Genomic DNA, 27,398 nt, shown 5'->3' with positions numbered 1-27,398 from the left:
ATGAGACCATGCTCAAAAGGCAGAAAGGTCAGCATAAAGAAGCAAAAGAGTTTGAAAATCAAAACTGTAGGATAAAAACACTATCAACTTCCACAATCAGTGTAGTGCATAACCATGTTTCTGCTCTCTCTGTGGATATATTATACATATATATACACACACACATATATATCAGATGTATATGATATATATAAGTAATTACATTACCTATATCTTCGTATCTTATGTAAAATAAATACTAAATACATAATTATAGTCCCTAGAGGCACATTTTTTTCTTTCCAAGTATATTTTCCAAAATGTCAACTACTGATTCTTCTTTGAAGGAACTCAACAAATAATAATGCTGAGATTAATGGGAACTCCTTAAAATATAACATGGGTGACAAAACAAAACCCCAAAATAAAGAATTTCTCAAGAACACAAAAAAAGCAAGTTTATTGATGCTGGCATTCAATTACTGTACTACAAAGCCTTCATTTCTTTGAAAGAACCTATTATTTTTCAAAATAATGTACAGTCCCAGCAGGTGCCATCGTACTGGGTTGTGCATGCTGCATCTCTGCCAAACTCCAGTAATTATTTAGACCAGTCAGACTCTGTGTATGCTCTACACAGAATCACCATCCATTACATCACTTCAAATTGTTTGTTGGATCTTATTGTTAGGATCGTGACATTCATTACTAGGGACTAAACCCATCATTACACAGTTGGTCAAAGTCTTCAAGCAATACAGTATTTGAAAAAGAACAAGCAGAATTAGTTTCCTATTGGGAGCTCCAAGAAGCAACAGAAAAAAAGAAAAGAATTTTCAAAATACATGTTACTTTGTCACCAAATAGTGACAGCTCTACTTTCACAGAAATGTCAGTCAGATCAGCAAAAGTATACAACATTTAAGAACAATCAATCTATGCAGTTTTAGCTGTAGTACAGCTTTGAAAGTGCACTTTTCCAAAATATTGTATTTTCTAACAACCAAATAATCCTATTACTTACAATGGGGTTTTGTTTGTTTGGAACAGATAAATGATATGAGGAAATAAGAGGTGATATTGGAATGAGATGATATACTGCATTACATGAGGAGACAATCATTTCACATGAGGCCTTTTATTTCAATGTGCCTTTCAGTAATATTGTCATAACCCTACTGAAGTTAGAAAAGTGTAAACAATTTGTTATAAACGTTAGATTAACTATTGACTACTGGAACTTCCCTATTTTCAAAAGAAATTCCAGAAGTTATTTCTTAGTCACATCCACTATATAGCTTATATAGCAATCTGCATAGGACTTTGTTCATGGTTTTATTTTATTTTATGATTTTTGGGGGTAATAAATCAAAGTTTCCCTTCAATAGAGTATAAATGTAAAGAAAATTGGCAGTGTCTGCGAAATGGAATATTTAACACCGATGAAATGCATTCACTGTCAAGGAAACCAACCTACATTACAGACAATGGCTTAGGCCTTTACTTCTTCAGATGACCATTTACTCTTCAAATTACCCAGATCTATCAAAAGATGCTGCAGCATGTCCACTTAGCTTCAACTCTCTCTGTTTCACTCTGAGTGGACTTGCTGATTGTTGTTTCTTTTCCTTTAATTAACTCAGTCCTCACTCTATGCTGTAAGCTGAACCCACGGAAGATAAATGCCTTTGGTACCCTTTTCCAGATACCGTTTACTCTTCATATAGATAGTCTTCATCCCCCACCTTCCTTTCTGAATTTTGTTCTTTCTTGTGGTACTATATTGCTGGAGGCAATTTTCCTTAAAATTCAACTTCTACAGTTACCTTGCTTTTTCCATTTATCTTGCTCGAATTTTAAGGAAACCATGTATGTATAAATTGTGTATTATTAGTAATTATGAGAATGACAAGAGATAATATTAAAGTCAAATGAACTATAACTGATACCATATTTGAGACCAAATTGTGATTGGAATTTATAAGGTCACCTGAGTGTGTGTGTGTGTAACAACAATGTCCTCATCGCTGCCTCCTCCTCTCCCTCTTCCTCCTCCTCTTCTTTTTCTTCTTCTTCCTCATCCTTCTCCTCCTTCTCCTCCTCCTCCTCTTTCTCCCCCTTATTCTCTTCCTCCTTCTCCTTTATCTCTTTTTCTAATTTCCTAGTCATTTAAGGTCTGGGCTTTCTCTATAATAGCTACCCTGGTGTTATTGATTCCTGAGATTTGAGTTTGAACAATATAAAATGAACCATTCTTGTTTGGGACTTGAGTTTCACAATTCAGCTATTTCTGCTTCACAGGTATGCAGATTTAACAAATTGTCTTGGCTCCCTGCAGTTTCCAATTATTACAGTTTACATGTTTTAAATTAAACTGTGGGCCTCAGGCTGCTCTGGGGAGGAAGTCAGTATAGGATTCCTTGTTTTGGCATTCTGAGACCACGGAAGAATGGGTCCCAAGCCCAGTGAAGCTTCGGAGAGGAAACACATCATCAGAGCTCAAGAAAAGTACTTCAGTCCCAGGAGAAAATCCCCTTGTAACTGAGCCAGCATTTCAACAGTAAGAATAAGTTTTAGCGAGAATGACTCTGTCTTATATTTTAAGTGGACTGTAGTCTAAAAAGTATTAGCAGATATGATGCAAAGCAAGTCTCAAGACAGGTAATGAAGAGTTGAACAGAAGAGACTCTCAGGCTACCTGGCATTGAACATCTATCTTTTATAATAAGGCATAAATATATCTGAATGTTTCAGTATACTATCTTCTATGAAAATAAATTCATCAAATAATTTAACACTTCTTTGCAATTTCATTTTGGTAACCTGATGGCAAAAAGGAGAATGCCCTTCTTACTCATAAATGGATAAATTAAATATCTGAATTATAGAAACTGAAATTTAGAGAAATATTAAAAAACTTTAGGCTTGAACGCCCTTTCTTCTGCATCAATTTTAATCCTTAGGTCCTATCCAGAACAATTTCAGCATGTAATTGTCCAGCTGGAATATGATATGTCCACTTATGTGTATTGCTTTTTACCTAGTGGCACACAGTAATACTAGGTGGCCTGTTTCTTCAAGAGAAGAGTAAGGTGAAGAAGGTGTGACTGGGAAACCACACACCATTGATGATTTGCATGAACCGTCTTACTATTAAAATAACTTAAAGATCATGATGACTATGGGCAATAGGCTTTTTCATCATCAAAAAGTGGTCATCATTCTGATTCAGTTAAGAATTGGAATTCTTTTTGGTCTGCTTCCATCAGTGCTCCCTCCTCCTGCCCTATCTCACTACCAGGAGAGTCTTAGATGATATTCTTGCTTACGGTCTGTATTGCTTTTTCTCTGAGCTCCTACATTTTCTTTCATGAGACAATTTAGGATGAAGGTAGTGCAGTTATATTTTCCAGCAACAAAACTATTTTCTTTTCTTACTTAATTTAGCATCTCAGATACTCCCATGTTATTGACTAACTTCGCTTTTTTTTTTTTGGACAGGGTCTTGTCCTGTCACCCAGGCTGGAGCACAGTGGAGCGCTCAGAGATCACTGCAACCTCAACCTTCCAGGCTCAAGTGATCTTTCAAACTCAGCCTCCCAAGTAGCTGTGACCACAGGCCTAAGCCACCATTCCTGGCTAAGTTTTAAAATGTTTTCATAGAGATTAGGTCTCTCTATGTTGCTTAGGCTTGTCTCAAACGGGGCTCAAGTGATCCTCCTGTTTCTGTCTCCCAAAGTGCTGAGTTTACAGGTGTGAGCCACTGCGCCTTGCCTAACTATGTTGTAAAGTAACTCCTTTACAGATTGATATATGGAAATGTTTTACTGTTATTTTCACGGATAAACTATTCTTAGGAATGTGGGCAAATATTAAAGATTAAAAGGAAGATGTTGGCACCAATAGGTACCACATTAAACAAAGTTCTGACAGAAGTATTTCTGGCTTAAGGAACTTGAGGAAGAGGTTAAGAGTATAACACAGTAAGCAAAGTATAAGAAAAACATTTAAAAAGAGAAGAACCAGAAACCAGGCTTCTAAAAATTTGTGAATAAATGCTTCCCAAATCTCTGGCTGACTCCCAAATAAGGTAAGAATCAAGGAAGACTGTATGCATCCTAGTTAAATGAATGAACAGACCAGATTTTACCTGCCATCTGATAGCAAGTACCATCAGATTAATTGTCTGCTAAACTCAATGAACAAACAAATAAAAGTAACACTCTTTAGAAGAAGAGAATATAGCCTGGTGTGGTGACCCACACCTGCAATTCCAGCACTTTGGGAAGTTGCAGGAGGGCTGTTAGAGCCCAGGAATTCGAGACCAGTGTAGGCATCATGGCAACACCCTGTCTCTACAAAAAAAAAAAAAAAAAGAAAAAAAAAGAAAAAAAATTGGCCAGGTGTGGTGGCACATGTCTGTAGGTCCAGCTACTTGGGGGGCTGAGGCAGGAGGGTCAACTGAGCCCAGGAAGTTGAGGCTGCAGTGAGCCATGTTCACACTACAGAACTCCAGCCTTGGTGACAAAGTGAGACCTTTCTCAAAATATATAACTAAGAGAGTATAGAGTGTTTAATATGGTAATCACAACATTTAGTGAATGATAAGAACAAATAATGAAAAGCAAAAAAAAAACAAAAACAAAAACAAAAAAGAAACAAAAAAAAATTATGCTTTCTGAAAGAAAAGACATTTAAGGAAATCAATTTTGGAAGGACCCAGATGTGAATATTGTCAAATATGAATTTTCTTTAACTCAGCCATTATAACCATGCTCAGCGATATAAAAGGAACTATTAATAGAGTGAATGAAAAGTTTATTTGACCTATTCACCTGAGAGTAAGAATCAAGGAAAAAAAATTAAACAGACTATCAAAGTAAGAAAAATGTGAAGCCAGTGTGTGAAGTTGGGGAATTGGATAGTGGGGAGGAATTAAACACGCACATACACACACACACACACACAATATTCCAGTTGTATGAGATTGAAGCATGACTTGCATAAGAAAAATACAGTAAGCTTTTGAAAAGAGAGAATATGTAATTACTGAAAGGACAATTTAAAATTGTACTAAAAAATTAATATCCCAGTGTTTGAGATGTATATGCAAAAGGAAATTCATAGCCAAATACTTAGAAAAATGTATAGTTCTGGGTGAGGTAAATAAAAAGAAAGAGGAGGTACATTTGTATAATTTTCTCTTAGCTTTTGTGTCTTGTGGCAGATGATGGGATGGGGACCAGGGACTGTGTTACTATTATTTGAGTGACTGATGTAAAATATCATAAAAATAGGATCGCTAACTCATGTAGCAACTAAGATTTATATAACCTTTGTTCTGATGTGATATTTCTTTTATTTAAGGAGCAATGCTTGCTGGAATTGCTTCCTGCATCTTGAAAGAAACAAAAAATGGCATCGCGACTGGCTCTGCAGAGATACAATAATTATGATAATCAATGTTAGTTTTGAAATAATCATTAGACCGTGTAAGTGTGTAAGTGTTGAATTGCAAAATAAAAAAACACAAAAAAATACTCCCATGTCTGTTTTTTAGTATAGAGATAGATTGTCATAGCCTGTGTTCTCCGCTAAACAAAGCTTGATTTAAAAATTTGTTTTCATAACTTTATGAGGAATACAATTCCAGAAACAGGAGCAAAGCAAAAGGGCAGTGAGGTAGGAATGCCAACAAGCAAACACAAATGTATGTTATTGAGTAGCTATCCCAAAGCATATATGACTACTCAATCTTGCAATCCCATCCTTCAAATGAACTTCACCTACTTTTCCATAAATAGAGCATTTATATTGCAATTGTGTAATATCTGAGTATACTTATTTCACCAAAACATAGGCTCCCTGGAGAATGTCTACAGTTGCTTAGGGAAGGATGGGGTAATGCTTATGGTATATAAATAATGGTGCTGTAGATACCATTTCCAAGATAAACTGGACTACTCTTGAAACAATTAGCTCTGTGTTTATGAAATGTTTTAAAATTAGAAACTGGACTAAAAATCACAGTTTTCTATTGTAAAATTTCTTTTAATTATTTAAATTGACCTACATTCTGATGTGCTATTTCACCCTTAATAATACTATGATTTATTAGCCATAGGTTTCTGAAGATCAATGTACTTCGATTATATTTCAGGTTTTTTTTTTTCCCTGCTGATAGTGCTGTTAGGCAGATGTGAGCAGAGGAAAAGAGAGCCCCCCTCTCCTACCACCCCCAGCAGGAATGCCTGGTGGCCAACAGGTCATGGTCAGGCATTCGTTAAACTGTCACTTTAAAATAATAATTGTCACAGCTGGCGCCAGGGAAATGCAGTGTTCCAGTAGATAGAAAACACTAGATACTGATGATCAGCAACTTCCCAATAAGATCTCAGGAGTTGGGCGAGTGGACTCAAGCATGCACGCTAAGAGGCAAAATAGTGGAGTTTACCTGGTGTATGATCTTCTTCTAGGAACACCTAATTGATAAGGGAAGAACACCTCAAATGTGCATGTGCACAACTTCCATAAACACACTGTGCATGTGGCCCCTCCTAAGTGCTGGCAGGCTGCAGCATATGCAGACAGCCTACCCCAAAAAAAGAATCAGGAGAAAAAGAACAAAACCCTCTGGAAGCATGCCAACAAATAAAATCCCAAGTCAAAGGTCAAGCCATGCATGTGAGTCTCTCCAATTGCCCACTTGACCCTATTTCAAGTGTACATTACTTCCTTTCATTTCTGCTCTAAAACTTTTTAATAAACTTTCAATCCCACTCTACAACTTGCCTCTCAGTCTCCCTTATGACCCCTCAGTCAAATTATTTCTTCTGAGAAGGCAAGAATTTAGGTTGCTGCAGAACCTAAAAGATTCACTGCTGCTAACACTACCACCTTGTCTCTTCGTTTCTGGAACTCCACATTCCTTTAGATGTACACACGACCACTGGACAATTCTCAAGGATGATATCATCCCCAAACAACCTACGCAAGCCTAAGAACACCAAGCTTCTCACAGTTGCAAGTGTCATCACGAGAACACTGTTTATTGCTTTAGTGTAGTGTAGTGATGGCCTTTGACCCATCCCAAGGAAATTTATCAAGTACTGAGCTCTCATATCTTACATAATAAAAACATAAAACATTCCCACATCCTAGTGCTGTTTGACCATTTTTTTCAAAACTGTGCCAATAAAGCTTTGGCATCTACAAATCACTTACTTTCCCTAGGGCACTTCAAGTCTAAGTTTGAAGGAGCCATTCTAGAGAGAATTAGAAATACTCTTCCGTCCTCTCTATGTTCATGGGTTCATTATGCAAAAGATCAAACCTGAAACACTAGTTCAGGCCATGATGGGAATGAGGGGTTCAAATATGCCTCATGACACCTTCCTCCCTTTGGATTTCAGTCACAGTTGACTAGCATTAGCATTCAAACAGAGACCTTAAGACTGGCAAAACAGATTCTTCGTAGCAATAAGATAACACCATGACAGACAGTAGGCCCTGAAAGAAATCAAAGTATTTTACCTCAAAATATATTTCTTTGACATATTTTGAAATGGTCCTGCAAAGTTGTGGCAAACACCAACATTCTGCAGAAAATCCCTTCCTTTTCCAGGTCTTTTTCCTGATCCAAGAGAGAATAAACTAAGAGTGTAACTTTTTTGGTCTGATAAAATGTATTTTTAATCTATTGTCTCTGAAGCCCACCACCTGGAGGCTTCATCTGCATAATAAGAACCTGGGTCTCCACAACCTTTTATCTCAATCCAGACACTCCATTCTATTGATTCCAGGTCTTTAGATAAACTCTTTCAACCAACTGTCAGTCGAAAAATCTTTGAATCCATCTATGACTTGGAATCCCCTGTTTAGATTTGTCCTGCCTTTCTGGACCAAATCAATGTACATCTTACATGTGTTGACTGATGTCTTATGTCCCCCTAGAATGTATAAAGCCAAGCTGTAGCCTGACAATCTTTGGCACATCTTCTCAGAATTTCTGGGGACTCTGTTATGGGCCATAGTCACTAATATTTGGCTCAGAATAAATATCTTCAAATGTTTTACAGAGAGAAAAAACAGGGTCAGAAGCAAAAACTTATAGTAAGTTCTTTAAGAGGAAATCTTACTGCAGTAGTTAAGGTAAAAAGGACTGAGATAAGAAAGAAGGGAAATCGAATTGGTGCCAGGCTCAAATAATTATGCAGTCTTGTGGGCTTCTCTTTCAAAAGGCTGTATAAAATACCACATCTTGAGAAGTCATTAGGAGGAAGAAGGAATAATTTGTTTTCTATTTCTCATTAACTATTGCCCCAAATTCTTTTCCACTGAATTTTAATTTCTCAAATTTCTTGAATGATCACATATTCTTCTTAAGCAGGTCCCACGGAAAATCGTGGTCTAGCAGCAACAGGGTTGTACCAGTATTTTTGCAGCTCTTTTACTCCAGAAGTTTAGCGAGTGGGAATGTTATAGCTCTTTCACTCCCATAGTTAGATGAATTCCTACTTCTTGTCCCATGACTGAGAAGAATGAGGTATGCAGACACTGGAGAGTGAGTAAGGCAGAGTAGGATTTATTCAGTGACAGAAAAACTCTCAGCAGCAAGAGGGGTCCTGAAAGTGGATTGGCAGACATGAGACTGAGTTCAGGGGGTTTTATGGGCTTGGAATAGAGAGGTACATGCTCATTAGCTTGTGGGTGGATTTGGAAAGAGTACCATTTAGAAAAAGGCATAATAATGTATAGAGCCATTTGGGGGAAGGTAGGTATATGTAAACTAGGTGAAAGATAAGGACCAATCAGGAGAAAGCACGCCAAATGGGGTTGGGAATTCTCGCTTCAGTCCGTGAATTCTAACTGAAACTGATGGCTTGGTTTTTAACTTTGTTTGAAAATTTGGTTTTTAGCTTTACACTATCCTTGCATTGAAGCATGACTTACACCAGGGACCCAATCACTGTCTAGGAATTTGCCTGCCTCCTGTTGTTATTAGTATTATAATGAACGCAGGCCATAACCTATAAAAAGTTGGTCCTCAAAGTACTAGTTAGGGTAAAATAAGTGGTCAAGGGTCCTAAAGTGAGATTGAGAGAATGTGAGATGGTGCATCAGAAATATCTTCACTGACTGGATCAAATTTAGATGTATTCAAGAATATATCAAATTTAGATGAAAACTCCGAAGTACATGCAAAGTTTTCATTGCACTAAAAATCTTCAGTTGTTAAGATATATAAAGCAATACACAATAAGCAATTCTAGCCCTGAGATCATAATGAGAAATTCAAGCTTTTCTATGTGAGGGTTTCCTACGTGCGCAGAGCAACCCCCGTTCCCATTAGTGACATAAAAGTCAAAATGGCAAAACTCAACCTGAATAAACAGAAAAATGAAACAAACAAATGAAGAATAGAATAGTGTCAGAAAGTAGTCAAAGATAAACATTTTGCTGACCTAAATTTCAAAATTGAAAGGGCTCTCCAAATTACAAATGAATTGAATGACAATATTCATTGATGAGTTTAGCTTTAAAAAGTTAGACTAATTTAAAAAATTCTGTAAGTAATCAGACACTTAGGGAAAATGTTTTATCTAGGGATAAACATAGAGTGTTTTTTTGGATCACTTAAATAGCATATCTAGAAGACAATAAATTAAGATATACGTAAGTTGGAGTATGAAGGCAGTCACATTTGGCCAGTGGTATATGTCAAGTGTTTACAGCAATGGCCAATACATATCAGATGCCCAATAAATACTTTTCCAAAGAATAAATGAATGTTAAAGGAGAAAACAAGTGCTATAAAATTACTGACTAAATATATGAATAAGACTAAATATCATAGTTTTAGAATCAGCCTGGATATGTATTTTGAAAGTGATGTGTGGATTTTACTTTAAAATATCAATATTTATAATATAACAGAAGTTATATCCTATACAATTATTTAAATTTATGGCAATTACACATACTACCAAATATTTCATAATGTTACATAGTTTAGAGATTATTTTAAAGAGTACATGATCAAAAATATTTAGAGACTGCTGGCGTGGAAAGTATTAGTCTTCAAAAATGCAGATTAGTGGAATCTGTTAAATGATTATTCATGTAATCTTTTGTTCATTCAGCACTAAGCTCCCTTTTGTAGCAGGCAACATGATACGCATTGGTTTTACAGTGATGAGCAAGTGAGACTTGGTCTCTCTCTGACAGAGCTTCTGGTTTAGTAGTAGATTGTCAATGATACTAAAGTAATAGTACAAGTGGAAGATACTAAAATTCACTATATTAAAATATTCTTTTAACCTCACAGGAATACTTATTAAGTCAAATGGAATCAGATATGAATCCTTATGTATCCTTACGGAGAACTCCCAAGTTGTATTTTTTTTTTTTTAACACATCTCTAAAATAGTCACTTATAAAATTTCAATTCGCCTTATATACATTTCAATCAAATTGATCTGGACTCTATCATATACAAACTCACCGGTATGATAACACAAATAGAAGTCCCTCATTCAAAACATATATTTAAAAAAAGATCAAAGAACATTTTTTATATATGGTATCAAGTTTTCATCAATGGTACTTTCTTCAATAAATTACAATAAATAGTATTTGCCTATTTGTTAAACAAATTTATTAAAGGGTATATGGCAGTCAAAATGCACTATTTTTTTCTGCATATTTCTCTTTTATTTCAGTATGTGTTCAAGTAATTTGGATCACCTAAACTGCATGTTTATAAAAAGTAGCCCTTTATTTAAGACACTGGTTACAAGTCAGCATCTTCATTAAGTTTTTCCTACCAACCAGTAGACAAGAACCCTTTGTTTCTTTGTAATTCTAAAAAATTTAATGTGCTTATTTTATGATATCATCATCATTAATATCACCATTACTATCATCTTCATCTTTCATAATTTTATATTATATTGCAGTTAATTGTGGGTTTCTCATTTCTATTATAATTTATAAGGTAGTTTATTAGACACTTCCATACTAGTGGTTTATGTTGCTAAACTCTTAATCTTTGTGATCAAAACATATCTGATATAATCATCTATCAAATTTGTGCAGATTTTCATTGACATAAAAATCTTCAAATTTCTTTTGGACCACAATAATTTGGACATGGTATGTAGACTTCCTTTCTGTTATCAGTGTCATGTTTGATTGTCTCTATTGAGAAGGCTAAAAAGATCAAATGAACTTTATATGCCATATTTTTTAAATAAATTTTTTCTTGTCTAAAAAAGAATCATAATCACCATGGAATATGAATTACTATAAATAGACCAGAAACTCTGCCTGTTAAGAACCATTTCTGCTATTTCATAAAATATGGTATTTGAACTCAAATATAGAGGGCTTTTTTTGAATCTTTTAAAGATGTCCCATAAGGAAAATATCTAAAAACAAAGAACAAAGCCACTTGCTAATTCTACTCCCAAAATGTTATTAATGTTATTATAATTTAAATATATTATTGATTTACATTGTATCCTAATAAAACTATTGTTTATTTTTAGTACTTCTGTCTTTCAAATTAAAGGGAGATTTTGCTTCTGGACTCTTATAATTATCATTATTGAACATTTATTTTAAAAAATTGCATTTTGGGAAAGATAAATTTAATAATAGGAATTTGTTACACCTAAAGTGCTTAGGAAATATGGAGAAAAATACCACAGAGAACAGGCATGTAGCAACACCAGGCACATATAGTTAGATATTTTTCTCCACTGAGATTCCTAAACCTCATATTCAATGGCAAGTAATGAATTGTGTTGATTTTGTAGATTGTAGATTTATAGTTGTGCTGATGCTGGCTGAAGGATAACCTATTATTCAATAACTTTGTTCTCTCCAGGGGGAATAAAAACCATTACACAAGAATCCCTTCCCTGTTTTATACACAAACAAGGGGTTAAGTTCAGAGACTATAATCCTATTTGGTGTGTGTATGTGTGTTTTTCTTAGAACATTTTTTTTTGTGATCTAGCAATTGAGTTGCACTGCTCTCAATCACTCTATATTTTACATTACATCATATGTTCATGCATAAACAGGACATATTACAGCCCTATATTCTAAAGTGTCTCAGTGGGAGGGATTTAAAACAAAAAACAAAAAACAAAAAAAACTTCCTTGCTTAAAGATTTCAGTGTTTCCATGTACTGTGTTTTTCCTTCTCAGAATGTAATTGAGTTCCATGAGAGATTTGGCACATTTCCAAAATGCAATAAAAATCGTTAATGAGCTAGACTACACAGAAATGGTATTTATTGAAAAATCTGTTTCCTGTGGAGCTGCTGAAATGTACAAACCCTTGTTTGAAGATGTGTATGCCATGTGGTACTTCAGTATACAAAGGAGCTCTTCTTATTTCAAATTTGAAAGTATACAGAGAAACACAAAAGAGAACACTTAAGCATGCAAAAGGAGCAAAATGAGATCATATTGTTTCCAGCGAGTATTAATACTTCACATATTGTAAACCCGTAACAGTTTCTATATTTAAGAGTTACTTTAAATGAACTGCTGCAGTTAAATCACTCAAGAGAGCCTCATATTCATTAGAAGATATTGGTCAACTAAGATAATATAGATCTTATTTTATTGAAAGATAGCTCTAGGAAATAAGGGTCGTAAGACAGTATAAATCTGTAATAATCAAGCGTGTGGAATCATTAGTGAGTTGCAATCTAAGATAATTTGATGCTGTATTTTATTTCTTTGTAGAAATTTTGCACACACCATGTTATTTTGTCTCTCACTCCGGAAACTGATAAACAGAGGAAAGAAGAAGTAACAAATCTGGGGTCAACAATACTACAAGTATTTAATTTTGAGTGATGTAGAGCTGTGTTTTACTGTTGTTTTTCAGGCAAACCATGCTTCTTTATCGGATTTTTTCAACTCTGCACATCTTTCTTCCCTTTGAATCTTGGCTGCCCCATTTTGGTCATGTCTCTGGAGATTTTCACTCTAATCCAGAAGTGTTCTGTTACAGGGCGGAACGCTTTACTTTATTAGAGTGATATAGCTGTGTCTCTGTATGCCGTGTAAGATAAGAAAGTGGAAGACAGGCAGGAAGGTGGGAAGGCGGGAAGGCAGGAAGGCAAGAAGGCAGGAAGGGAGGGAGGGAGGGAGGAAGGAAAGAAGGAAGGAAGAAAAGGAAGGAAGGAAGGAAGGAAGGAAGGAAGGAAGGAAGGAAGGAAGGAAGGAAGGAAGGAAGGAAGGAAAAATGAAGGAAGGAAGGAAGGAAGGAAGGAGAGGAGGGATCAAAACAGATGGGAGGAGGGAGAGAGAGAAAGACAAAGGAAAATGTAGGAAAGGAAAAGGGAAGGGTAAAGGGGAGGGAAAGGTAGAATATATTCTGGGATCTTCCACAGTATTGTGCCTTTGTAAATGGTTAGCCCTGAGCAAAGAAACACATTAACAAGCACTGCAACATTTCTGTGTTGGAAGGAGAAATCGCTCAACAGCTACCGGTTGCATTAATATAAATCCTGCTGCCTCAGCTGAAAGCAGAAAGCGTTAGTCTCACCATGTGTTTAGAATGGTAGGTCAAGTTTAGAATTATTACAGAGTTAACAGTAGTTCATATAAATAATTTGGAAAGACATGTATTAGTTAGGCAAGTAGAAGTATAATTAAGTCTCATGACAATAGTTCTGTAAGGTTTATAAAATCTTCCCATTCACTCTTTAGTTGCATGCATTGTATACTTGCATTCTTACATTCTTAGAAACCAAAGCAAGTATTTCTGTGGACTTCTTGATAATCATTGAACCAGTGATTTTCTTTTTTGTTTTTTTTTTTTTTTTTTTTTTTTTTGAGTTGGAGTCTTGCTCTCACTGTGCCGCCAGGCTGAAGTGCAGTGGGGCACGATCTCGGCTCACTGCAATCTCCGCCTCCCGGGTTCAAGCAATTCAATTCTCCTGCCTCAGGCTCCCAAGTAGCTGGAACTACAGGCGTGCGCCACCACGCCTGGATAATTTTTGCATTTTTAGTAGAGATGGGATTTCACCACGTTGGCCAGAGTGGTCTCAGTCTCTTGACCTCATGATCCCCCTGCCTCGGCCTCCCAAGTGCTGGGATTACAGGCCTGAGCCACCGTGCCTGGCCCAGAAGGTGTAATTTTAACAACAGAATTAAATCAATTATTTGGTCTAGGAACCCACATCAACCTGTAACTTAACTCTGGGGCAGTATTTTCATCTTTTCAGAACTATGTCTTTACTAAAGATTTTGTTTGTTAAATTAAAAAATGTCTCTGACAGATACCAAGTTATTTTCTGAATTGCTTGAAAAATATATCAAAGTTCTTAAAAAGATACTGTAGAAAACAATGATATAATAAGAATCATAAAACAAAATAGATTATCTTTATTGTCTCAAATAAGTTCTTGACACTCAAACATACAAAGGTAGGCACAATCTCCCAACATACAGATACATGTAAGCCTATGCTCATGTCTGCAGAGATAATGAGTTAGGAAACTAAGCGATCACAGCTTGTAATATGGGATCTAATTCTAATTATTTGTGTTATTTTAATCATGTAAATTCTAATCCTTTAGCTCTCAGTTTTTTCTAAAATAATAGATTTAGGCTGCAGGTTCATTAATATTACATGGTTCAGCTTTAACATTCTCTGGTTTATTTTCTGTACACTGACCAATCTAATTTACAGAGTATTTCAGTGTATCTCTTGTTCTTGGATACTTTTATGTCTATTCAGTGGTTTTGTTTAAGCTACAATAAAATAACTCCTATACTTTTATTTGAGAATTGGAACTATTTTAAGGGAAAATAACATATATATCAGAATACAGTTAATTCTATTAAGTCCTCACTTTTCAAATCCTCACTTGGACCTATTCACACCATTTTCTTACCCCTGTTTATGCTTACAGATCATGGTCAGAAGTCAAATAACTAACATCAGTTGCTAATCACCTTAACTATTTCAAAACCACAGATACTACCTGTATTTCTCCTTGCAGAAATGATGATGAACCTTAATATTGTGGCAAAAATGGTGGAGCTAAGAAATCTCACTGTTTCTATTTTTTGTTCACTTTTTCTACTTACCACCTAAAATTCAAGAAGCTCTGTCTCTTGTTCTCTCCTTCTCACATATATTTATTTTTTCCCTTTAGAGTAGCAGGCCCATCTTTCTTTTCCACTGTGCTGCCAGGACCTACAGTTCTACTGTACCTAAAATACATCTTCCAACTGTTCACTTTACTCTTCAGTCTTAAAGGCTAATGGGCCGTTTCCCTGTTAAATGTACTAGTAAAGTTAAAGATTATCATTTGCTATCACCTAGAGAAGTCAACATTTAGGGGCATAAATAGGACTGAAGCGTATTTCTCTAAGAAGAAACAGCTCTTCTTAGAGAAGTAAGTGGAAACGAAGTATTAGGAGTGCCATGACTCCTCAGCACAGTCTTCACACTGTCCAAAGCAATTCCTCTCAATCTCATCATATCTTTGCTATAAGGAAAGAGGAATTCTGAAGCCGTGGGTAATCTGCAAATTGGCAGTTTCATTTCTACTCACATGGCTTAAGCCAAAACATGGCTATACCAAGTTGCTAGATATGTTTTTGCAGTTGAGCAGCCATATGGCCACCTAAATTTCAGAGGGATCTATAACTAAATGGAACAAAGTGGTAATGGCTATTTGTTGACATTTGCTTTCCCTGCCATAATTGTTTATCTGAAAACCTCTCATTTCCCACTCACTATAAATGTTACAATGGGTATCCTATTTCTCAACCAGTATTTTCGTTCTGATTGAGAAATAGGAAACCCATTCTATAACATTTGTAGTTAACAAAAAGTCTCAAAACATTTTTGTTAAGGCTCACAATTTTCTATATAGGACATGTGGAATGTGTTGCCAAAGGTGATAGTCATTTTCATGTTTTATCCTTAACTGTTAAATATTTGACACTGCTATATATACTTTCCCTTCTCAAATCACTGATTTTTATAACTAAATTTATGTAATGATTTTCCATTTATGAATGCTCTTAATAAACTTTTTTCTTTCTCAATCTTCTTCATCACTAATGATGTTAGTGGGGATATAGTCTCACTATAAACAACTTAGAATAAAGTAAATGGTGAACATTGAATAGCTTTGTACCCATTATTGTCTTCTTTATTAAAAGGAAAAAAGTCCTGTAGACTGATTACTGTAGCTGATTATTCAAATGCTTAACTCAAGGGCAGCTTGGATATGTAAATTCTGATTATAAGAACTTCATGTGACGTGAAACACATCATATATAGTGGGTATATTTTGAACTGGCTGCAGAACTTATAATGACTTTATTTATTTATTTATTTTTGAGAAGGAGTCTCACTCTGTTGCCTAGGGTGGAGTGCAGTGGTGCAATCTCGGCTGAGTGAAAGCTCCTCCTCGCAGGTTCATGCCATTCTCCTGCCTCAGCCTCCCAAGTAGCTGGGACTACAGGCGCCCACCACCATTCCCGGTTAATTTTTGTATTTTTAGTAGAGATGGGGTTTCACAGTGTTAGCCAGGATGATCTTTATACCTGGACCTCGTGATCCGCCCACCTTGGCCTCCCAAAATGCTGGGATTACAGGCTTGAGCCACCTAGCCCTGCTCTGACCTTTCTGTTTGTACTATCTTCCTCCCATTCATAGTAACAGCCCCTCACAACCATTAGGAACAATGTAATTCTGCTCACTTCCTCCTTCCAAAGTGACTGGGCCAGGCAGAGTAACCTAATGTAAGTTGAAACAATCATCACACAATACTTGTATTTAGAATAAAAAGTGGTGTAAAAAGAGTCAAAGAGACAGGGAAGACAGAGAGCTAGCGAGCACAAATGAGCCAGCGCCCTTGTGAACAAAGCAGAGGAAGAGAGTTTGCAGAAGAGAGTAAAGACAGGACAAGAGAAGCAGAGATAATGAGGGAAAGTAACACTTCCTAGTTGCCTGTCAGCCTTCTAATTCCCTGTTCCAGAAGTCTCTCAGCCTTAATCCTGGTATACTTTGAGAACTCTGTGAAAGACTCCTGCCTTCTCATAGCAAACTACCTCCCATACTTCTTTTGCTCAAATTAAGTTTTGTAACCTGAAAGTAGAGAGGTATATAGGACATAAAATTATGTATTTAAATTTGTAGCTATATATCTCTACCCATGATCTAGAAACAAAATAGACGGGTTTCCGGAAGTGGTGGGTTCTTGGTCTTGCTGACTTCAAGAATGAAACCGCGAACCCTAGCAGTGATTGTTACAGTTATTAAAGATGGTGTGTCAGGAGTTTGTTCCTTCAGATGTTCTGATGTGTCTGGAGCTTCTTCCTTCTGGTTGCTTTGTGGTGTCGCTGACAAGAGTGAAGCTGCGGACCTTTTCGGTGAATGTTACAGCTCTTAAAGGCAGCGTGGACCCAGAGTCTGCAGTAGCAAAATATAGTGCAAAAGGCAAAAGAATAAACCTTCAACAGTATGGAAAAGTACAGAGCAGGTTCACACTGACTGGCCTGGGCAACCTGCTTTTATTCTCTTATCTGGCCCCGCCCACATCCTGATGATTGGTCCATTTTACAGAGAGTTGATTGGTCTATTTTACAGAGAGCTGGTTGGTCCATTTTACAGAGAACTGATTGGTCCATTTTGACAGAGTGCTGATTGGTGCATTTACAATCCCTGAGCAGAAACAGCTCTTCTTAGAGAAGTAAGTGGAAATGAAGTATTAGCACAGTCTTCACACTCCTTAGCACAGTCTTCACACTTGTGTGTCCAAAGCAGTTCCTCCCAATCTCATCATATCTCTGCTATCAGGAAAGAGGAATTCTGAAGCCATGGGCAATCTGCAAATTGGCAGTTTCATTTCTACTCACATGGCCAAAACATGGCTATACCAAGTTGCTAGATATGTTTTGTCACAGAGTGTTGATTGGTGCATTTACAATCCTTTAGCTAGACACAGTGCTAGACAGAAAAGTTCTCCAAGTCCCCACTAGGTTAGCTAGATACAGAATACTGATTGGTGTATTTACAAGTGCTGAGTTAGACACGGAGTGCTGATTGGTGCATTTACAATCCCTTGGCTGGACACAAAGATTCTCCAAGTCCCCACTAGACTCAGGAGCCCTGCTGGCTTCACCTAGTGGATCCCGCACTGGGGCTGCAGGCTGAGCTGCCCACCAGTCCCGAGGTGCGCACCCCACTCCTCAGTCCTTGGGCAGTGGATGGGACTGGGCGCCACTGCACTCAGCTCTCATCGGGGAGGCTGGGGCCATGCGGGAGCCCATGGCAGGGGGTTGGGCAGGGGAGGCTTGGGCATGGCAGCTTGCAGGTCCCATGACCTGCCCCGCCGTGGGGCAGCTGAGGCCAGGAGAGAATTGGAGCGCAGCCCCTGCCGGCTGGCATTGCTGGGGAACCCCGCACATTCCCTGCAGCTGCTGGCATGGGTTCTAAGCCCCTCCCTGCCCCGGTGGCCAAGCCCACACCCACCCAGGACTGGCGCTGGCCCACAAGTGCCCAGTGCAGTCCCGGTTTCCACCTGTACCTCTCCCTCCGCACCTCCCGGCAAGCAGAGGAAGCAGGCTCCAGCCTCCTCCAGCCCAGAGAGGAGCTCCCACAGCGCAGCCGCAGGCTGAAGGGTTCCTTAAGTGCCACCCCAGTGGGCTCCGAGGCTGAGGAGGCATCCAGAGCGAGCGAGGGCTGCCAGCACGCTGTCACCTCTCAGATGTTTCAATGGGAATTTCTATATATTGTTTACGGTTGGTTTCTGTAAAAAAGACAAAAAAATAAAAATAAAAAACTTTTCATACTTTTCTGAATAATTAAAATGACTTGTGAAAAATGTGAGGTAATGTATAGCAACTGAGTATGTTAGTAACAATAAAATGTAATGAGTTGTTTTTTAAGTGAATATTTTGATAATAAAATTGGAGATCAGCTATATACTAGCATGAGTATAAATGAATTGAGAACTACGTTTCACAACATATAGCATAGATTTGTTCAAGAGTGTTGAATAATGAATATAGTCAAAAACATTTTTGTTTTTCATTTTTTACCACTTGTCTGGGGAACATAAAAGATAGATTATGCCTTTCCTCTTTCACACAGTTTAGCCTAACTTCATTCCACTGATCACCTCAGCTTTTTATAAATGAACAGCTACATTTATAACAGAGTAAAATTAGGTCTAACAGCTATAAGGCAATTTTTGCATCAAAGCCATTAAAGTAATTCAAAATACAATGCAATAACAATTTTTTTGTTTGTTTGTTTCTATGGCCTTCCAACAATATGGCCTTTGTAATGTCAAATAAATTATAAAATACGGAAATTAGAAACAAATGGCAAAGAGACAGTAGCAGTAAATTGTGTGGATGTGCAAACAGATATGTGTGAATATGTATGTGTGTGTGTCAGAGAGAGAAATATCAGTTAGAATTAAGAAAATATGTCAATAGAAAAGAAATAAAACCATAGTGGCAAATTGGAGATTAGAAACATTCTATGACCCCATGTGTAAATATTACAAAGACAGGCAACTGACCTTAAATAACAGAGCATTAAAATGAGTCTGTGACACCTATAATGTAAATTTAATAAAAACAAATTTGGCATAAAGAAATTGAGTGAGTTTTAACCAGACTATACAACTGACATATTATAATTTTGAATGATTAATGAAATAATTTATTTGAACGTGCTGATAGCGATTTATTGTAAAAATTGAAGTATATATTGTTTATAAGTTTTCTTGGACAATAGTCTTTTTTAATAAAAATTAATTATCATTTCTTCTCTTTTTGTTGTGCTGTATAAAGTGTAAATTATGTCTATTTTGTTCCTTGTAATTTTATGTTACAGAAACTTTGCTGATCATACTAATTATATTTTTGTTTTGCTGATGTTTGGTAGTCATAAATTCATTGTAGTGCAACCCTTGATCTATGACACTGATTTAAAAATTAGATAATATAAAAATATCAATTGTGACTTTGTAGTGATGCAATGCTAATAGGCATAATACTGTCTTTAAACCATAAGTCTAGATATAGGTATCTGGATTAAATAAAAAATTTATTCAAAGTTCATGATGTTCAATGGTATGAGATCCAAGACTTAAATATAATAGTGTCCTTCAAATGAAGGCAAATTGTAGAAGCACATTAGCTAAGGATACCAAATGATATAAAATAAATTACTTAGTTCTGCCTAGCATGTTAAGTAAATGGCACAATGCCAATTGCCTAACCTCTGATATAGTGGAATACAGTATGCCTTCCATTGGGTGTGCTGATTGCACTTGCTAGAAAATTTAAAGGCACTCTGGAGCCCATATTCCCATAAATTACTCCCTTGAGGACACTGTGGTAGAGTAAAAGCATGGAAAATGAGAATCTTCCCCCCTTCTTAGATATGAATGATGAATCTAGTGGGAAAAGGTAGGGAAGTTAGAAAGATGTGGGAAATGATCTCACACCCTCAAAGCTCTTTACTGTTCCTACAAAGGGCTCTAGGGAATACACTGGTGGAAGTTCCAAATCACTTTCCTGTTGTAAATCTATGGGGAAATGCCAGATGATTCTGAGGACTGCAAATGAAAAGAAACTTTTCTCTCTTTGTCACATTCAAGAAAAAGTTTGAAATCTCATTTTCTATCTTTAGGAACAGACCATTGCTATGGTTCCTACCTGAGGCTGCAGAGCATGGGTGGTTTAATAAGAGTGAGAATCTGTCAACAGTATCTAAGATAGGTAAGCAATAAAGAGGATCTATTAGAAGAGAGAAATTGGAACATGTTGGAAGAAGAAAATATATAAACTTAATCTTTAGAGAAACAGTTGTTGAAAAAATGCAGAACAAATAAATCAAGATATCAGTTAGACAATTGGAAAAATAGAAGTAGGAAGGAAAAGAGGAGGAAAGCTCTTTAAATGTTAGTAATGTAGCTTAATAAATTTTTCCTATCTTTATAAAAACTCTATTTTGCCTATTGAATGTCTTAAATTTATAAGCTGTTAAATTTCACTGATACTCATTTTCATATTAAAAGATAGATTGAATGTAGTCATTATTCAAGAGTATTTGCTTGTATTCAACAATAAACTTAGATCAAAAAAATAAGAAATAATAATGATTAGAAGTTTCTGCGAATGGAAAGTGAGAAAGTGATGAAGTTGGTTTGTGGGTTTCCAGGAAGTTACGAGAGAGTCACATAATCAAGTTCATGGGCAACAGACATATCAACACATGATCTAGAAGGAAAAATTTGTAATTATTTCAGCAAGTATCCACTAGTTTGTAACCCCAGTTTTCTTCCACTTATTTAAATCTCGAGTTTACAAAATGGAATTAAGAGGATTAAAATGTAAAATATTTATTTTTTATTTCTATCTATTCACTAATTCATGTATCCAGTTTACATTATTAACAACCTAATATGTACCAAGCACTCTAGTAAATACTGGAGATCAGACTAAACAGAATACAGAGAATTTCTGTATTTGTGGAGTTAACAGTACTACAGGAAAGACATAGACAGTCTACTGCTAATTATAAATGTGATTATTGTTGAAAAGGAGAAAAAATGAAGTCATATTCTTCGGTAAGTTGTGCTGGTTCAATTATTCAACTTTAAAAATACATCTTCCTTTGTTTACAGTTGATTAATTTTCTGACTTTGCTTTAGCATATTTTCTTTACTATTACTTTGCAACACCTCTGTATCAGGTAAGGTGGTCTTACAATTTCCATTTTTGGGACCAGGAAAGAAAACCCATGGAGCAAAAGGGCATCACAACGTAAACAGGGCCCTCAAACTACTGTCAATGGTGCAAATCCAGGTGGCTTTTGTACGGCCCCAAATCTATGTACGGTTTCTACATTTTGAAATGACTGAAACATACCAATTAAAGAACATTTTGTGGAACATAAATTACATGAAATTCAAATGGTGGTGTCCATATATAAAGTTTTATTGTGAAAGTCATCTTTCATTTACATATTTTTTATGTCTCCTTTCCCACTGCAAGGGCAGATTTGAATAGTTGGGAAAGACATCATATGGCCTGTGAAACTTAAAACGTTGATTATCTATATGGTCCCTCTCAGAAAATGTTAACCATTTCTGGCAAGAAGAGAAATAATTCTTAAAATTTTCATAATACCTAAGTTTGATTGAGTGTTTTATTATGTGTGAGCCAAAATCCTTGCGTGTATTAAATTGAGCAGCAAATGAATTTATGATCAAAGAACTTCCTTCCTTTTATAAATATGAAAATAAAAGTGAAGTGTTTTCCTAAGGTCAGAGACTGAGTTTGAACAGGGATTTTAACCTCAACAGTTTGGCTCCAAAGACTCAATTCTTTTTCTACTGGCCTATGCTTATGCTAGGAGTAGACTGAGCATGCACAATTTTCAAGATCCCCTCAAACTAGAAGTTACTATAATCTGAAGCCCAAACTCTTTTGTATAAATGGGTCACATATTTCTGTTAACTGTCTATTTGGTATTTAAAATATTTATGGGGAACTCCACCAACTGTAATTTCTGCTCCATTATTTAAAACTGAAAATAAACACAGTATCATGAAAAAGTCTCCTCTTTGTAGGATTTATTTTATTATCATGTCCATTGTCTATAACGATGAAGGCCACTCATTCTTCACTGGCCATGGAAGTGATTGAATTTAAGGATGTATAGTAAACTCTTAATTTCTTATAGGGCCAGAAGTCTCATTTATCTTTTTATCCTTTTTGCTTTCAGTAATCTATGACAGAATTTGGAAAAATGTAGGTGTTTTTATTTTTGTTATTTATTTATGTATTTATTTTTTTGAGGTGGAGTCTCACTCTGTTGCCCAGGCTGGAGTTTAGCGGCGGCGATCTCGGGTCACTGCAAGCTCCGCCTCCCAGGTTCACACCATTCTCCTGCCTCAGCCTCCTGAGTAGCCGGGACTACAGGCGCCTGACACCACAGCCAGCTAAGTTTTTGTATTTTTAGTAGAGACGGGGGTTTCACCGTGTTAGCCAGTATGGTCTCGATCTCCTGCCCTCGTGATCTACCCGCCTCGGCCTCCCAAAGTGCTAGGATCACAGGCTTGAGAGGTGTATGTTTTTAACTAAGAATAAAAATTTATTATTTTTATTGAACTAAAATATTTTACAAATATGTGGGGTACAACCAAAGTATTTGTTACATTCATAGAGTGTGTAATGATCAAGTCATGGTATTCGGAGTATCCATCACCTGGTGTATTTATCATTTCTATGTGTCAGTAACATTTCAATTTCTCTCTTTTAACTACTTTAATATATACTATATAATGTCGTTAACTATAGTCACCCTATTCTGCTACTGGGGCTTATTTGTTCTATCTAATCGTAATTTTTATCCACTAATTATCCCCTTTATATCCCCCTTTCCACCCACGCACGGTTCCCAACCTCTGGTATGTATCATTCTATTCTCTGTCTCCATGAGATCAATGTTTTTAGCTCCCACATATGAGTGAGAACATCGACATCTGTCTCCCTGTGCCTGACTAAAGCAGACACCTAATCCACATTTGTGTTGTGACCTTAGTGGCACTCACTATTCAAGAAGTTAATCCTCCAAGTTCAAGATTCATACTCAAATCAAAGGTAAATGATTGAACAACAGTAAGTTAGATTCATTATGGCATGTAATATGTTCTTTATGTCAGAATCATTGGTAGGATAATGAACATCAAATAATCATACTTGCTTTTACTGCTTTTATTCTGAATGAGTTTAAAAGAGGGGAGCAAGACCTAGGATTCAGGTAGCTTACTTTTAAGTTTCATTATAAACTGCAAAGCGCTGCTCAATACTACCCTCTGCAACCTTTTAATAAAATGGAGCAAAACTAATAAAAGAAAAATTCATCTAATCCCCACACAAACTAATATAGATACCTCAAAGTCTTTAGTCCTGTGCCCAGTAAGAGATGCTAAACCAACAAAGTTCATCAACTCTCTTTTTGAAATGCACTTTATGCCATATTTAAAAAGTGAGGTGATTTCTTAAGGCCAGAGACTAAGAGTCTACGAGTCAGACACTTTTCTAAGTTTTTCTCTTTGTGTGAATAGAACTCTACAGTGAGCATTAAGTCTCCAGTTAAAGCGGTACTGAGATTCACTACTTCAAGGAGTCACCTGCCTTGACCAATTCTTTTTTTGTTGTTGTTGTTTGTTCGCTTGTTTTTGATTCAGTGTCTTGCTCTGTTGCCCAGGCTAGAGTGCAGTGGCATTATTTCAGCTCACTGCAAACTCTGCCTCCCAGGTTCAAGTGATTCTCCTGCCTCAGCCTCCCAAAGTGCTGGGATTACAGGTGTGAGCCACTGCACCTGGCCGACCAATTCTTTATTATCTTTAAGTCATTAAAAAAAATTATTATGATGTATGTGCCTTTAATTCTAGTTTTATTTGTGTGGCTTTCTGTGTATAATCCATTACTTACTAAATTATAATTTGCATAAAAGAGAGTCAAATATTTATTTCTTAGCCTTTTGACATTTATGATAGCACTGAGAAATTCTGTAGTTTTTAAATAAGAGCTTTGAAATAATGAAATAATGATTTTTAAAATTTAATTTTATCTTGAAATTTTAATAATTCAGTGGTATTCATATTTACAAAGGAATTCAATATAAACATCCAATTGTTATAAATCATAACTTTATGTACGTGAGTGAAAGCTGAAGCTTTCAAATAAGTCAGACATAGGAAACTAGAATTACAATAAGAAATGCCTGAATCAAGTTCTTTTCTTGTACACATTTGGTAGGAATGTAAGTTATTACAACCACTATAGAAAACAGTATGGATTCCTCAAAAAACTAAAAATAGAACTACCGTATGATCCAGCAATCTCATTGTTGGGTATATATTCAAAAGAAAGAAAAACAGCATATCAAACATATGTCTGCACACCTATGTTTATTGCATCACGATTCACATTTGCCAGATATCAAATAAATCTTTGTTCATCGATGAATGAATGAAGAAAGAAAATAGGTTTAATTGGAATATACCTGAAATATTATTCAGCCATAAAAAAATGAAATGCTGTTATTTGCAACAACATGGCAGAAATGGAGGATATTATATTGAGTGAAATAAGCCAGGCACAGAAAGTAAAATATTGCATGTTCTCAAATCTCATGATCTCGTGGTTCTAACACTGATGTTTATTTCTATTGAGTAATTTTTATCATAATATCCTTATTTCAGCAAGAGGGAATATTGGCATTAGTGTACTTGAATTGATTTTCTATTTTTAATTTGAAAATTTATAAATGCTTGCATGCAAAGCGAAAGCATTCTTAAATGATGCAAAGTAGGTTAAGCTTTGTTGCAGGGACAGTAAACAAAAAAGGAATTCATGGAAGTTTGTAAGATGTGAATCCTCAATCTTTGGACCCACAGTCAAGTGTGATTCCAATGAAAGAAAGGATTTAAGTATTACTCAAGCTCCTCAGAACTCCAATTAGCTCATCAGATTGTTCAGTTGTTACCTCCTATTTTATTATGCAGCAATAAGACACAACAGGATAATCAAATCACAAAGATTATAGCATGCCTTTGCTGAAGTTGCAAGTCACGAGTCAGAAGAAAAGATGACTGCTTACTACACGAATTGCAATAATGACTTCAGAATTTACTGTTTAGAGCAGCTCCTTGCCATCATTATACAAATAAAAAATAAGTCAGTGGACATATTTGGAGTTCTAGTACAATGCCTGACATGACTGACAACCAATTATAAACTTTGAACTGTTTATTTTGAGTGCAATCTCAGTTCTTACTTAATAAAATTCTTTGTCTACTATGGTTTAAAAATACATGCTAAAAGTTTCTCATGTAACAGATGTGGGTATTTTTTTGGTCATCAAAGTACTCCTTCTTTGGCCCTTTGTTCACCTTTTTAGTGTGTAATTCCTGAGGCTATAAGAAAAAGAAAATGCAGAATACTATTACTGACTGTAACTCCCATTTGACCTGATAAATCCCTGGCTACCCAGAAGGAAACCAAGATGAACTAAGGTTAACAGAATCTTCTTACATTTGAGCACCAGCTAAATAGAAAACAGAAAAAAAAAAATAATACAACAAGATGAGACATAATACTACTCAAATAAAATTACTATAGGGACATAAGGAGAAATAATATAATTATTTAGTCTATATCCTATTCAGGAAACTGGGTTTAGCTTCACTAATCCCAATACAAATTGTCACTATATTTTCAAAATCATGCAATTTGCCTCTGGTGATGGACAGACATCAACATTACAGCATTTCCTTTATTGCCTCAATAGTGCATTTAATCTGCCTTCCTGACTCTACTTAATGATTTTGAATAACTTCACTGCAGTTAAGAAAATGCAAAATAAATGGATTCTTTCTTCTATAATAAAATAACTCTCTATTGTATAATACTTAGGGAGTTTGGAGAATGATTTTATTAATTCTATAGTGAAGAGATAGATTGGCTTTAGCTAATAGTATCATCATAACATAAAAATTATTCCTTGTCTATATATCAAAGCCTAAAAGTTTAATTACTTAGAAAGATCATATTCAAAACATATTTACAAAGTAAAATGTGCTTTCTTTTTTTGTTAAAATTACATCTTAACAAGTACCATAATAACTAATCATTAATTATTATAATGATATTTGGGATAATTTCAACATGATTTTGTGGGAGCAAACCACTAATGTAATGACAATTTGGAGTTCTCTTAAATTTAGTCAGAATAATTGGTCAACGGAATTCAGTGGAATTATCAACATCCATGTCTCTTATTTCTTATGTTCTTTGAACTCTGAAACTTATTTTATCATGTTTTTTTCCTTTTATCCTCTAAAAAGATGCTTGTAATTTTCTTCTTTCCTGCTCAGAAATCCTTTTGAATGTCTAAGTTTGTCAGAAAATATGTGGCTATGAGTTACTCTCTCACTATTCTGTTTTAATAGTATATTTAGAAAAATAAATAATATTGGAATGAATGGTTATGAGTCTTACATCAAAAAGCAGATCTAATACTTCTAACACTTTGCAGATGGAGGTGAGGTTTAAGCAAATTTTAAATGGTGGTCCTTTTGAATGACGCTTCTGAGATCCATAGTGGTTCTCATTAAGAAAATAAGAAATTAGATGAAGATTGTAGTGGCATGGTGCAAAGAGGAATCCCAGAATATGAAAAATAATTTGTCTGTGAAATTTAGTTGATTCTATAGTAAGTAAGGGATAATGGTGCATTTCCCGAAACAAGAAAATGTAGTAGCAACTAGACCTCAAAGGAGTGCAGAAACCATACATGTTGCTCGGCTGTATAATTTTTGATATAGATATTACTC

This window comes from Theropithecus gelada, chromosome 5 (genome assembly GCF_003255815.1).
Source record: "Theropithecus gelada isolate Dixy chromosome 5, Tgel_1.0, whole genome shotgun sequence".
NCBI classification, from domain to species: domain Eukaryota; kingdom Metazoa; phylum Chordata; class Mammalia; order Primates; family Cercopithecidae; genus Theropithecus; species Theropithecus gelada.
This window is presented reverse-complemented; position numbering follows the sequence as displayed.